Source organism: Zalophus californianus, chromosome 3 (genome assembly GCF_009762305.2).
Source record: "Zalophus californianus isolate mZalCal1 chromosome 3, mZalCal1.pri.v2, whole genome shotgun sequence".
NCBI lineage: Eukaryota > Metazoa > Chordata > Mammalia > Carnivora > Otariidae > Zalophus > Zalophus californianus.
In genome coordinates, this window is record NC_045597.1 from 144,668,969 (window position 1) to 144,684,412 (window position 15,444).

Sequence of the window (15,444 nt, forward strand, 5' to 3'; positions counted from 1 at the left end):
AATGCCATAATACATAATAAGAAAGTTGCATCTGATTTCTTCATAATTCGGTCTTACATCTGAAAGTGAACTTGGAAATATCTGTCTCACCATTTTTATTTCTTCCCCCTCCTTTTTTTTTTTTTACTTTGTATTATGGAAATTTTAAAACACATTCAAAAGTAGAGCATTCAGTATAATGAGCTCCCATGCACCCACCACTCAGCTTTGACAATTATTAACAGTTTGCTAATCTTTCTCATCTATCTTCACCTCACTTATATTTACAAGAATATTTTAAAGCAAATCTCACACTTAATATCACTGGGGATATAATGATATGTGTCATTAGCAGGTAACACTTTTTTTCTATAACATTTACGAATACTATTATCATATTTTACAATATTCCTAAGAATCTTAATATCACCAAATATCTAGTTCATGTTCAAATTTTGTGATTTGCTTATACATATTTTTTTCAGTTTGTTGTTTAAATCAAGAGCAGCCCCTGCCACGACATCCACCCCCAAGAGGACCAGGCATCGTCGTATTTGGTTAATATGTCTATTAAGTCTCAGTTTCAGTTCCCCACTCCTTTTTATTCATGTCATTTATCTTATAAAATTCCCACATTTCAGATTTGGCTGATTTTCTCCCCCTCATCGTTCTTATTACCTCTTTTTTACAGAAGACCATACTGGGGCTAAGAGAGATTCAAAACTCATCTGTTGTTACAGGATGAGATAACAGAAGTGTAGGACTGGAAGTCAGGTTCTCTGCTGTTGAATCTACAGCCTTATAGTGTAGGAAAGAAAAAGAGTGAGAAGTTTGGAGATTGACAACCTGGACTAGATGCCCAGTCCCATTTAGTAGCTGATGACCTTAGGCATGTTACCCAGATTCTCTGAACCACATTTTCCACATCTGAGAAATGATGATGATAAATTCCTTCCTTGCCTATAAAATGCTTATTAAATGCTAGCTGCTTTTACATTATTATTTCAAGTTATATTTTTTTATCTTTTTGGAAAACACCAGGTTAGTTTTGAGCAAAAATAGTAGCATATTTTGGTTCCACTATAGGCCTAATGGTAAGGAGTTAGAATTGGATGAGGTGTTGTTTAATAGTCACTAAATCTTTTTGAATATCAAATCAAGCACTTTAGTTCTCTCCCATCTTTCTATGCCGGATTTGATCCATCGTAAAAAGCCCAATTTATAGGATGTTTAGTGCTCCTCTCTAACTCTCATTCCGTCTCTACCCTAAGGTACACCCCTAAAAGTCATCTAGCAAGTGTGCATAACTCAGTGACACCATTTTCTCTTTTTACAACCCAGAACAGTGTACATCATTATTAAGTTAATCTTCTTGATGCACTATTTTTATACAATAGATTCTTATCACACATGTTTGGTAATTATTTCTTTTTTGTTAAAATCTATTCACATTTGGAGGACATAAAATTAAGTTCAGTTTATTTAAAATAGTATTGTCTAATTGATTAAAATGTAGCTACAGTAGTAATATAAGTAAAGTGATCCCTTTCCAGTTTAATAAAGCATTTACTGGAAAAAGGGAGGGATGCCTTGAGGTTGCCACATCTTTACCAAGGTTAACTAAAGTAGATTCCAGGTGTCTAGAATGTTATAAAAATAAAGGATGCAGAACATTCAATGGAGTAGTCAGCAGTGGTAAATCCTGGAGCATGGTCAAGGAAAATGAGAGCAGGAGACTCAGAAACCAAACTTTGACCATCAGGTAATGCCTCAAGACTTTGGAGCACTTCTAGTGATATGATAAGAACCAAGGTTAAAACTGCAGTGGCACGAAGAATTAATCAGGAACAATGAATATAAATTAAGTTTGTGGCAAATGATAGAGATAGGTTCATTACTTGACATGAAGATGAGTATGAAGGCAGCCTTGAAAGAAATCTTTTCCTTTCAGATAAGAGGAAAAAAGAGTGGCTGGTTAATGAGATCAACTTTGAAATGGAGACGGGTGAAATTAATAGGGTCCATACCTGATGGACTCTAATTTCTTGAAAATATAATTAAGGACAGTTGGTTGAGTTTTTTGAGGAAAGATATAAAGATTTCCAGGAGTTGGTGAGTGAATGTGCATGAGACTGATTAGGAATCAAGAAGGGCTGAGTGTGACTGGAAATTTTCTTTAAGGATGAATGGCAATGGTGTCGGGCAGTCTTTCTTGAGCACCACTTGGACCAGGACCAAGCGTGGCATAAGCTGATGATCCAGCTGAGAGGAGACAAGGCAAAACCCAAAGAATGTGACAAGACTGCATTACTGGTAAGACCTGCTGTTAAAGAGATTAAAGAGGAATTCCAATCAACGTAGGAAGAGAAAGCCACGAATGAGCACCAATCTAAGAAGGACTATGATGAGGTAAGAGGCTATGGAAGGATGAGAAAAAAGACTGTGGTCGGAAAGGACACTTTCAAAATTCAAGATCTTAGAGAAGCACCTTGGGAGTGTGAGGCTAAAATAATGAAGTCATTGGATTAGAGGAGGTTAAGTGTTTGTGAAATGGATTATCATTGAGGATACTAAAGTTATGATATTTCAGGTGCCTTCAGAGACCTTCCAACAAAGACGAAGAAAAGAAGAAAGAGAAAAACTGCAAAGAGAGGCCTTTTAAGGCTTCCCATGAGATGGAGAGGAGAGCGGGAATGACTCAAACAAGTTGAATTTACATGTCTAATAAATACAGGAGGAAAACCTCCCAGGGGTACAGGCTAGGCAGAAAGTCTTTGCCTATCCAAAGTAGCAGCTGGGTGGAATCACAACTTAATGTCACCTGACTCCAAAATCATTGAAAAACATTAGAGCAACAGTTCCCAAAAAAGATTATGGAAAAAGTGGTTATAAAATGTGCATTATAAACATTTCTTAAATATAGATTTCTTCCATATTAAATTATTCTTTTAATACCTACAGGCATCAGTTCCTATTTAAGGTCAAGAACCTGCCAAATTTTGTTTTGTTAAGAGAAGAAAGCCAGAAGAAATTTCTCCGAGCAATATTTTATTTGAAATGTTATTTTTTAAATATGGCCATCAGGTCTCCCGAAATGAAAACTTATTCTGACAAAAGCTTGTCATTAACCAGACTAAAGGAGCTGAACAAAGGGAGAGGACTGCACAGAGACAAGATATCCACAGCTGCAAATAAAAATATGAACAAATTCTCCCCACTGTATCTCAGCCGACACCGAGAAGTGTTTGAAATAGTGATGACAAAGAGCTAAACAGGTAACATTGTTATAAGCCAGTATCATAGCAATTCCTTAAGCATAAAGGAGATATGACTTCCTGAATTACTGAGGAATCCAGGGCCAGGCAGGACAAGAGGTGGGAGGCACACCCTCCACACCAGGGTCTGGCTCTGGAAAGTGAGCAGGTGCAATGTCCAAGAGGGTGCAATGCCACAACCTCAGATCCAAATTCAGAAGCTCTTCATACTGGAGAACCAATCTGCAGAGTAGGTCAGAGCACAGAGAAATTCAAGAATGTGCTGAATACTCAGGAGTAAGGTAGACCAGACCAATGGTTATCACCTGGGGAGCGTTCCCATAGGAAGGAAATGCTTAAACACCAACCTGAAGAATAAGCCAAGACTCCATTTCCTGGACAGTAGAGAGACTGGACATGGCAGCTCAGAAGCAGAGATTTCCTAAGGACAGGGAGTCAGAGGGGGGATAGTGTAGGCCAGCAGTCAACTCATTAGTAATGAAAGGAGACTTAGAAAAAGGCCCAAATCCTGTGAAGTAGGACACGACGTAATGACAAGAAGGAATTGTTGAGGCTGGGCAACCTCAGAACCTCACAGGACACCAGGTCTCACTTGTGGTAGCCAGTAAAGAAGACTAGAAGGAAAAAAAGCATCATGGGAGCCCAGCTGATTTACTTGGATCATACATCCTGAATTTGAATGTTCAGTATCAAACACTGTATTTTAGCAGTAATGGAATGGGAGCAATTACTATGCAACCTGCCTTTTGGGGGACTGAGGGTGGCCTAATATGATATGAATACTATCAAGAGAGCAATTTCCAATGTTAACAAGGCAATGGAAGGCAAAGCCAAATGACAAGGAGTCAGGAAAGGAAGGAGGGAAGAAGAGAGCAACAGTGTAAATTACTTCTTCTATAATCTACTAGTAAAGCCACACTCCTTGTATAAGAACTCAAACAAACTTATCATTAGGTTATCATTTTTGGTCATGGTGAAATTATAAACACAAATTCCATGGGCAGTTCTAAAACTATGGTAGAACTTGGTTTTAAGATGGTCCCTTGGATGAACCAGAATAAGAAGGCTATTTCATAGATTTTCCTTAAAGTGAAAACCACAGACCCTTGCAATATATGATAGCATTCCATCTGAGAAACATAGAAGTAAAGGAATGAAGAAAGGTAAAGAGTGGTACCTGGGGAATAGCAAAATTGAAAACTGGGTAGTTTTTTTTTTTCACACTTGAGCTTGTTTGAAGGCAGTGAAGAAGGAATTAAGAGAGAGACAAGTTTATAAGTAGAGTTTATAAATGTAGGGAATATTTGGGGGAGAAAATGACAAAAAAGCAAGAGAAAATACTAGTGGCACAGGAAAAGAAATTAGACTTTCACTAAATGACTGCATTGAGTTATCAAATCATGTGCTACTACTTAAAGGTACTAAATGTAAAAGGACAGAAACTAATAAATATTAATGATCCTCCACCTTAATCATCCAATCATTCAATCAATAAATATTTACTAAGCATTTGGGAAATGGTGGAGGAGAAATATTAACCAGAGTATAAATGTGTTCAAAAATTGAAAATTTATTTAGGTAGACAAATCCACATAAAAGATTAATGAGTAACTCCTTATAACATATACTTACTATTATTTTTTCCTATGTGATGTTTAAAAAGTTGTGTGTGCATTTATTCATGCACCAAATTAAAATAAACAACTCTTAAAGATTGATATGATAGGTTCTATAATGAATATCAGCAAAACTACCTGGATATCCATATAGAAAAGGTAAACTGTATCTTCTACCTCACATCACACAAAAAAATTAATTTCGGGATGAATCAAAGACCTACACATAAATGATAAGATTATAAAGCTTACAGAAGAAAATGCAAGAGTATTTTTATGACATCAGTGTAGGCAAAAATTTCTTGGCACACCAGAAGCACTAACCATTGGAGAAAAAATTGATAAAGTTAATCTCATCAAAATTAAACTTCTGTTCTTCAAAAGAGACCATTAAAAATTCCATTAAAAAATCATAAAGCCAAGTCACAAGCTAGAGAAAATACTCATCAGACATATATCTACAAAGACTTACATACAGAATATATAAAGAGCTCTACAAATCCATAATAAACAGAAAACAACCCAATAAAAACGGACAAATATTTTATGAAATGTTTCACAAAGGAAGATACACAAATGGTCAATAAGCACATAAAAAGATATTCAACATAACTACAGTCATCAGGGAAATACAAATTAAATCTAATGAGTTACCACTTTGAACCTACTAGAACAGGATAAAATTTTCTTATCAAATGTTGATGAGAAAGTGAAACAAGTAGAATTCTTCTACATTGCTGATGAAAGTAAAATTTTATTACTACTTTGGAAATTAACCTGACAGTTTTCATAAAGTTAAATATACAACCTCTTTATGACCCAGCCATTCCACTCCTTGGTATTTATCTAAGAGAAATGAAAACATGTGTCCACAAAAAGATTTGTACAAGAATGTTCATAGTACCTTTATTCATAGTGTCCCCAAATGGAAATAACCCACATGTCCACAACAGAAACAAATGAACAAATTGTGGTATTTTTATACAATGAAATAATAAAACTTAGAAATAATTTTTTAAAAAATAATCAAGTACTGATAAACAAAACAACATGGATGAACCTCAAAAGTTATTATGTTGAGCTAAAATAGCCAGATACAAGAGTGCATAGCAAGTGATTCCACTTATATGAAGTTCTAAAACAGGGAAAACCAAGGTAAGGTAATGGAAATTAGAACAGAGGTTGCCTCTGGGTGATGGTGGGGCAGGGGGTTTCAAAATTGAGAAAACTTTTTGGACAGATGAAAATATTCAGTATTTTATTTGGAGTTATGATTATAAGTTCCACTGAACTAAATACTTATAATCTGAGTTTTATTATATATAAATTATGCCTCAATTAATAAAAATAACTAAAATTGGACCAAATGATTTCTAGGAGTCTTTTCCTATTCTAATATTTTTGTCAAGATTGCAATAATTTTCTAAGTATTAGCTTTGATAAAATAACTATCGAAGGAATGCTATACAGCATACTTGGAGCCCTTTGCATGTTACATTTAAAGTTTAACATTATATAGCTCTTTAATGAGTTTCCAGTTGCAACTAATGAACTGTTCAAATAAAATGCCACCATATGTAACTCAGATGTCATTCATTGTATTTTCAAAGGTTCTCAATCTTTAAACCTTCCCACTTATCTTCTTCAGAATTACATTACTATGAAAATCCTGTTTTGTTGTTAGAACTCTACTATAAAATCTTTTTATTATATGGTATTTTCATATTTTTAAGGGTCATTGCTATTTTAGCATACCTTTATCTGCATCAAAACTGAGTAGTCTCTAATCTGAACATAGCATTTGCTTAGACTTTCAACATTTTCCACAAAGGCACATACAACAAGTTGAAAATCATTTTTGACAAAAAGGTTTAAATTTTGTTTTTGTGAATATTAGGCCATTACAAATGAGAACGGGGAAGAAATTGTTTTAAATCTCATTTATGACTACTCTCAAAATTTAAATAATAAACTCCATTTTTTAGTAGCATAAAGAACGGTTTTTGAAACCTACTTAATCTTTGAGATAAATCTCACATGCTACCTCAAGACCAGTTTTTCTTAATTATCTTCCACTTAGCAATCTAAATTGAACACGGTGAATTGCAACTCTTTAAAAAAAAATTCATTCTAGAACTGCTTATATCCATGCTTCACACCAAATGACTTCACAACATAGAATAATGACATAATTACAATTTTCTAAAATGGTTTAATAAAGCAGTTACAAATGTCCTAGAATGTTGAAAGTCAGATATTAGATGCAATTCTTTCTCATTCTCTCTTCCATCTTGGCACAAATTACAAATGTTAGTTTTTTTTCCAAGTGAAACTGTGTGAATATAAAGCTACTGAGAGAGAGATCATGAGAGCTCATGGCCCTTGCTGACATGAGCTCTACAGATCCTTTCCTTCAAGCTCAGAAACTACATAATTCCAGCTGTTCAAATGTCTGACAGAAATAAGGGTTTGGAAGAGTTCCATCTGGCTGAACTTTAACAACACAAACAGGAATAAAGCAATGCTCACAGGCAAGGATTTTGTAAAAGTAAATACTCCTGCAAATGGAGGAAATAAAAATGCATCATTCTGTAAAGGTTAAGTAGAAAGAAATGTACAGTAACATAATATAAAATAAGAATTTAAGCATAAAGTGTTAATAGGGCTGTTCTTATTTTGAGATAAAGATGGTCATGTAATATTTATGAAATATCTTTTCTTTCCAAAAGTGGATATTTGTCAGGATCATCTTACTTGGTTGAAAGCACCAGGTGTGAATTGTGTCAGGATGAAGACCTTTTCTATTCTATTCACCCATGCTAACCCAGAGACTTGAATGAGCACCTTACTTCCCAGCAACTCATCAGCAAGCCTGGAGATTCTGGATCACCATCATGACACACTTTGAAGCACTGCAGACAAGATCCACCAAAATCTTATCCTTTTTTATTTCTTTTCTCTTCCTGCACCCCCTTGCTTTATGTTCTCCACTAGTACTTTGCTCTGTCATGCCTCTACCTTTATTTGTGTTCTTCCTGGTCCTCTCCCCAACAGCAATTCATCTTAAAAGACTCAGCTCTTCTTTAAATTTTCCAAGTGTGCTGTATCCTGTCCAGGTAGAATAAACCGTACCCTTTGCCCATTCTGATACATCTCCTTGTTCATTTTGAGAACAACGGCATGCATGCTAGGTTTCATATCTAATTTAAAAGTCATCTTAAATAGGATCATGCAAAGAGTCATTTTGAAAAATTTTGAAACTTACATTTTAAGTAACTTTATCTTTTTTCTTTTTGTCTATTTTTAATAATCATTTATAGATTTTTTAATTGGGAAATTTTTCTTCATTTTGGGGATAATTATGTCATTGATGGGAACTTATAAAATCCAACTCACAAGCTAATTAAAGAATTATGGTCATTGAATAAATCAATGATAATACCACTGAGTAAATCTCAGCAGGCCCATGACCAGTTATTTCAAGTGCACTGAAGATCACCTGAGAATGTACCAGCGTCCTAGAAGTAAAAATCAGACACGGAGCATGCTGGTGTTAGACTAGAAAAGAATGTCTATCAATTCATAGTCAAGATTACTAGCCAGGAGTCATGGTTGTATTTAAATAAAAACAATGATTGCATTGAGAAGGAGTGATGAACTCAGAGCATTTAAGGATCTAAAGGTGATCATGAAAGTGGTATAGGTAATCATATTATATGATTAATTTGATGTGAATGTGATAGATTTTCTTCATTAATCATGTGTAATTTTGTGGGTGGTTTGCTTTGTTTTGTTACATTTCACAGAAGAAATAGAACTAATGGAGTTCTGGGGCGCCTGGGTGGCTCAGTCGTTAAGCATCTGCCTTCAGCTCAGGTCATGATCCTGGGGTCCTGGGATCAAGCCCCATCGGACTCCCTGCTCAGTGGGAGGCCTGCTTCTCCCTCTCCCACTCCCCCTGCTTGTGTTCCCTCTCTCGTTGTGTCTCTCTCTGTCAAATAAATAAATAAAATCTTTTAAAAATAAAAAAATTTAAAAAAAGAACTAATGGAGTTCTGATAGATTTTACACACTCACAATATTGTTTTTCATCTAGAATGTTGGGAGAAAAGGGAATTTTCTTCACCTCCCACTCTATATCATCATGCCCTTTCCAACCTAGGCACAAAACTTCTGAATTTGTTATTAGGGTATCTTATCAATTCAAAATGTGATTTTGAATGGTTGCCAGAGAGGTCAGTGAAGAGTCCCTTTATATGGTTCTGGGGATGGGGGCAACTGCTTTCTTAAAGGTCCTTAACTGAATGTGTCAGCATAAAGGCATGTGTTATACATAAAGTAGGAATTGCTCATAAGACCTGTATTAATTTTGTTTAATTTTGCTACCAAAGAATAACCTTTATGTATTTTTAATTTTTAACTTACTTTATTCTTGCTTAGAGATAATCATTGTTTCTGGACTACATGTTTTGGTTTTTTTTCCACTAGTACCTACTCATTATTTCTGTAACAATTATTATTTACACTATTTCTACCTTTCATAATGTTAAAAGTAGGTTTTAACAATAATCAAATATATATTTGTGGCAGGCAGAATTCTAAGAGTAATCTCCAATGATCATTATTCTTTTGTAACCTCCTTCCTTTGAGTATGAGCAGAACCTGTGAGTATGATGACATATCTGTGATTCCTGCTGTGATTATGATATGTTACATGGAAAAGTTAACCTTAAAATAGGGAGATAATCCAGGTGTCTAAATCTAATCACACAAGTCCTTTAAAAGCAGAGGGTTTTCCTTGGATGGTGGCATATAAGAAAGGCAGAAGAGAAAGTCAGAGAAATTCAAAGCAAGAGAAAGTTTTCTCTTTTTATACCACTCTCCATTTGAAGATGGAGAGACCATGTGTGAGGACGAAGAACAGCACCTAGAAGCTGAAGAGTAGTGGCTCCTGGCTAACAGCCACTGAGGAAACAGGAACTGCAGTCTCATAGCAAATAACAAAATTCTGCCGACATTAAGAATAAACTTGGAAGTATATTCTTTCCCAGAGCCTCTAAATGAGAGCCCTGCCTGGCCGACACCTTGATTTCACTCTCGTGATACTCTCAGCATAAAACCCAGGCTCATGTGCTCAAACTTCTGACCTACAGAATTCTGAGCTAATAAATGGGTGTTGTTTTGAGCCATTGTTTGTGATAATTTGTTACTTAGCAAAGAAAATTAATACAGCATCTAAAACCATGAAATACACAACCTTGGTTTACTATCTAGAAAAAAGAGCTCAGTTTTAGGGATATTTTCTTTTTGCACAGAATATTTCAAAAACATGTTATTATTCATTGAACATCTATCTTTTCTGTTCTGGAACTCATACCATTATTCCTAGAAGATTTAAATGGACATTTCCTAAAATATGAACTACGACATCTTGCATAATTTAATAATTAAAAGTCTGAAAATTAACATTTTGTGAAAAAATGTTTTTAATAAAAGATTATATTTGATAAATTAAAAGTTTCCACAGCTTAATTACTGCAACTCCTAATCAAGATAATCATTAACTACTCCTCACTACCAGCATAATAAAATCAAGAATCTATATCTGGACCCCTCATTCTGGTCCCAAATCTTCCCCCCACCTCATTTATGATTAATTCTCTTCTCAGATTCTCCTCATACTCTGAAAATCTCTTTGGTTTTCTCTTCGTGGTTTTCTCACATGGTCTTTCTAATATTCCTTGCATCCATACCTGGACTCCCTTTTCTTCGTCTCTTCCTATCTGATTTCCACCCATCTTTCTTTTTTCTTTTTCAACTTTATTAAAATGATTTACAAATATAATTGTATGTATTTAAAGTATAGAACATTATGGTTTACATACACATACATCATGCAATGATTCCCGAGATCAAGATAATTAATACCACCAGATCTCACGTAGCTAACTTTTGTGTGTGTGTGTGATGAGAATGTTTAAGATCTACTCTCAGCAACTTTCAAGTATACAATACCATATTATTAACTAATGTCACCATGTTGTACATTAGATCCTCAGAAGTTATCCTTCTAATAACTGAATGTTTGTGCCCTTTGGACAACATCTCCCTGGATATGTATCCACTGAAAGACATTTAGGTTATTTCCATATCTTGGGTATTGTGAATAATGCTGCAATAAACATGGGAGTGCAATTATCCCTTTAAGATATTGATTTCATTTCCTTCAGATACATCCAGGAGTCAGATCACTAGATCATATGGTAGTTCTATTTTTAGTATTTTGAGAAACCACTATGTTATTTTCCATAATAGCTATACAAATTTACATTTCCATCAATAGTGAGGGTTCCCTTTTCTCCCTTCTGACATTTGTTATCTCTTGTCTTTTAATACTAGACATCCTAACAGGTATGAGGTGATATCACACTGTGGTTTTGATTTGCATTTCCCTGAGGACTGGTGATGCTGAGCACCAATTTCATGTACCTATTGGTCATTTGTATGAAACCACAAAAGACCCTGGATAGCCAAAGCAGTCTTGCAGAAAAAAGAACAAACCTGGAGGCATCACATTCCCTGATTTCAAACTATTTACAAAGTTATAGTAATCAAAACATATGGTAAGGGCATAAAAACAGGTACATAGATCAGTGGAACAGAATAAAAGGCCCAGAAATAAACCTACGCATATACAGTCAACTGATCTTTGACAAGAGTCCCAAGAATATACAATAGGAAAAGAATACTCTTTCCAACAAATGGTATTGGGAAAACTCAATATCTACATGCAAAAGAATAAAATTGGATCCTTATACTATACACAAAAATCAACTCAAATGGATTAAAAACTTAGATGTAAGACTTAACATTATAAAACTCCTGGAAGAAAATACAGAGGAAAAACTCTTTGACATTGACTTGGCAATGATTTCTTGGATATGACACAAAAAATAGAGTCAACAAAAGAGAAAAACAAACAATTGGGAGTACATCAAACTAAAAAGCTTCTTCAGAGCAAAGAAAACAATAAACAAAATGAAAAAGCAGCCTAAGAAATGATAGAAAATATTTGCAAACCACGTAATATCCAAGAGAATTAATAACCAAAATATTAAAGAACCCAAAAGCAAGTATTTCTATTTGCAAATGGACAAAAGACCTGAATAAAAATTTTTTCACCCATCTTTCAAGACATGAAGTCCTTCCTGATATTCTTCTCCTGCCCTCAAGATCTCTTACTTTTCTGAATTCCTGAGTACTTCTTGTCTGTGCCAGTTACCTTGCCATCATATTTATTTCTATCATCTCAAATGCCATCTTGAACTATTATTTAACTCATATTATCTCTGTGGACTGTAGACTCATTGAGGGCAGAGATTATATCATAAAAATAGAAATGATTAGTATTTGACAGTTTATTTGAATTTTTTACAAATATAAAGAAACTTTAAAAATAATTAGAAGTTATGTCTAATAAAACACAAAGGAGAAGTAAATGAAATCACATTTTAGCCATGAATGGAGGAAAAAGAACCCAAAAGTTTATATCATTTAAAGAGTCTGTGTTTCTTTATAGCATAATTTATGTGAACAACTTTTTAAGTTTTTCAAGAAAGAGCAAATATCTAAATTATTTCATTGCACTGAATCTAAAACAACATCAGCATAAGACACACTATTATTTTTTATACCACTAAAAAGAAACAAAAATTGTCATTTAATCTATAACAAAATGCTTCTCAATAGTTTGGCATTTATTTATCAGTCCAGGTGATTTGGCAACTACTCTTACCTCTAGCTGTATTGCCTAGGAAATGAGAAGTAATGTTTGTTTATATGTCTAAGGAACAGCATTACACAGCTTTATCTACTTGTGACTACCCCCCTGTCGAGATCTCTACACATTTTATTACTGCTTTGCAAGAAAACAGATACCAAAGTTCAGTTATTCCATAATAAATGTTTGCTCCAATGTCAAATATAGGCCCCACTGCTTTATTTTTGTGCCTTTGTGCGTGCATGATTACTTTCGTTTCAATGTCATCTCTAGTATGATATTTTTAGGACATTTTGAGGAGCAGCAAACTCAACACGTGTAGTAAGAATAATTCACCTAACACAACTGAGATGATGATAAAATGAACAGAAGTGGAAAAATTTATAAATGGGCTGGCAATCATGTCAAATAAAATTGCTGGTTTTGTAGGTAAAAAATTATTCATACAGTAATTTCAACAGTAATTTCATATTGCTTAACCTAGTATGTCATGATTGCCATTTCCCCAAAAGGCATTGTTAAGACCCCATTTAAAAAACAAAGTCTGATTTCAGGGACATTGCAATATGGGGGAAAATGCATGAATCAGAAAATAAATGTATTTTTCAATAAATTCTGTCCCAGAAAAAAAATGTTAAATATAATTTTAAGAATTATTAGTGTTGGTGTCAGACATAAGAGAAAATTTCTGGGATAAGAAACCAGATTAGGATTTTGCCATTTGCAACAACGTGAATAGAGCAAAGAGAATAATGCTAAGCTAAACAAGTCAGTCAGAGAAAGACAAATACAATATGATTTCACTCATACATGGAATTTAAAAACAAAACAAACGAGCAAAGGGAAAAAGAGAGAGAGAGAAAGAGAAACCAAGAAACAGACTCTTAACTATAGAGAACAAGCTCATGGTTACCAGAGGGGAGAGGGGTAGATGGGTGAAATAGGTGAATGGGGATTAAAGAGTACACTTGTCATGACGAAAAAATGTAATTCAAAAGATAAAGAAAGAAACCAGATTAGGAAAACTGTATCACAAACTATTTCAAAAATCAATGGGAAAAAATATTCCCTACCCATGTACCAACACTCCAGTGTCTTTTTGTCTTTTTTTTTTTTTCATCATTTCATATGATACAATGTCTAGTACTGGAGTCACATGTACAAGTCTTATTATCTCTTCTACTGGAAAGTAAATTCTTTGAGATCAGGGATGAGTTTTTGGTCATCTTTGTATCTTCTTCCTCAGTTAGCATGGTTCCTTAAACAGAAAATGTGATCAGTACCTGCTTGATTTGAATGAATGGATGCTAGGGAAAATGTCAAAGGAGCAGGATATAGATTCTGCACTTACAATTTGGAGATAAAACCAACTTGCATAGGACAAAAAATGTTAAAATCTATGCATAGTAAGATTTCAGAAAATAAAAAAAAAACATTATTTCTGAAGAGGTTTACATGAAAAGCATGGAAGTTCAACTGAGCTTAGAAAGGTTGGAAGTGGTTTTAAATAGATGAGGCAAAAAGAAAAAACAGTATTTGACACTGAAAAAATAAGAAAGACAAATGGAACTGTAAAAAAATAAAAATTAGAACTTGAATTAGATGAAGTCAGTGAGGAAATTCCTATTCTACTCTTGTAAAACAGTTTATATTTAAAATGTGCTATTTTGAATTATGACCACTTAAAAGTAAGAAAGATGTTTAATATTCACTGTTATTACTGAAAATGGACAAATCCATGAATTATAATGTAAATGGTCAACCATAACTATACAGTTCGGATCTCTTTTGGCACTTAACTCCTATTGACACAAAAAAACACAGAGTTCAGCATTGTGAACGTAGCACTACCAAACGGGCTTCAGACTAATTATACTGTTTTTATACTACAATGGCCCCATGTTAAATCATTAACATTGACTCTTTGCTGCCCACTATTCCATTAAAAGCACTTTTACAAGTATGGAGGTCTAGTTCTTTGGCAGAGTTGAATTAATATTCTTTACAAAAATAGTATATCGCTTTATTTTCAACATCCTGGACTGAAATGTACAGAGATGATTACAGTAATTTATGATCACTATCCATAGAGCCTTCAGGAATGCCTGAATAGATGTGGGCTACAAGTAAATACTTATGTCTAAGGTCTGTCTTATTACTTTTAGTGAAAAGGAATATATTGTTATCTCAAATCTTGCTAGTTTTTATTACTACCTTATTATAGTTAATTCATACAAATAATTTGTATCCTATACATATTTTGCATATAGAAATCTTGACCTCTTCTTTTTCAAAGTTTGGATTTCAACATAAAGTACTATTAACTATGTAATTGTGGATAAATTACTAAGCTGTCCTAAGCTTTAGTTTACCTATTTATTTTTTATTTTTATTTTTTTAAGATTTTATTTATTTATTTGACAGAGAGAGACAGCGAGAGAGGGAGCACAAACAGCAGGGTAGAGGGAGAGGGAGAAGAAGGCTTCCTAGTGAGCAGGGAGCCCTATGCAGGGCTCGATCCCAGGACCCCGGGATCATGACCTGAGCCAAAGGCAGATGCTTAATGACTGAGCCACCCAGGTGCTATTTATAAAAGAGGGTGAATAATACCTATTGACCCAACCTATTGAATTTCTGACTTATTCTCTTGACCATCAGCGACTAAGTGGTTTCAAACTGGAAAATAACACTAAAGTTTTCAACATTATGGCATAGTTTTCTCTTGGAAAAAATTTCATCTTTCAGTCTACTCTCTAATTGGTAGATTTTGAAGGACTATTCTTTATTACATATT

At 34.2% G+C, this 15,444-nt stretch overlaps 1 protein-coding gene across 6 annotated transcripts in view; it reads right to left on the bottom strand.

Annotated features, from left to right (window-relative positions):
- The window catches only part of PDE1A (phosphodiesterase 1A), a 315,842-nt gene that overhangs the window by 186,239 nt on the left and 114,159 nt on the right, over positions 1–15,444 (bottom strand). The window lies entirely within an intron of this gene.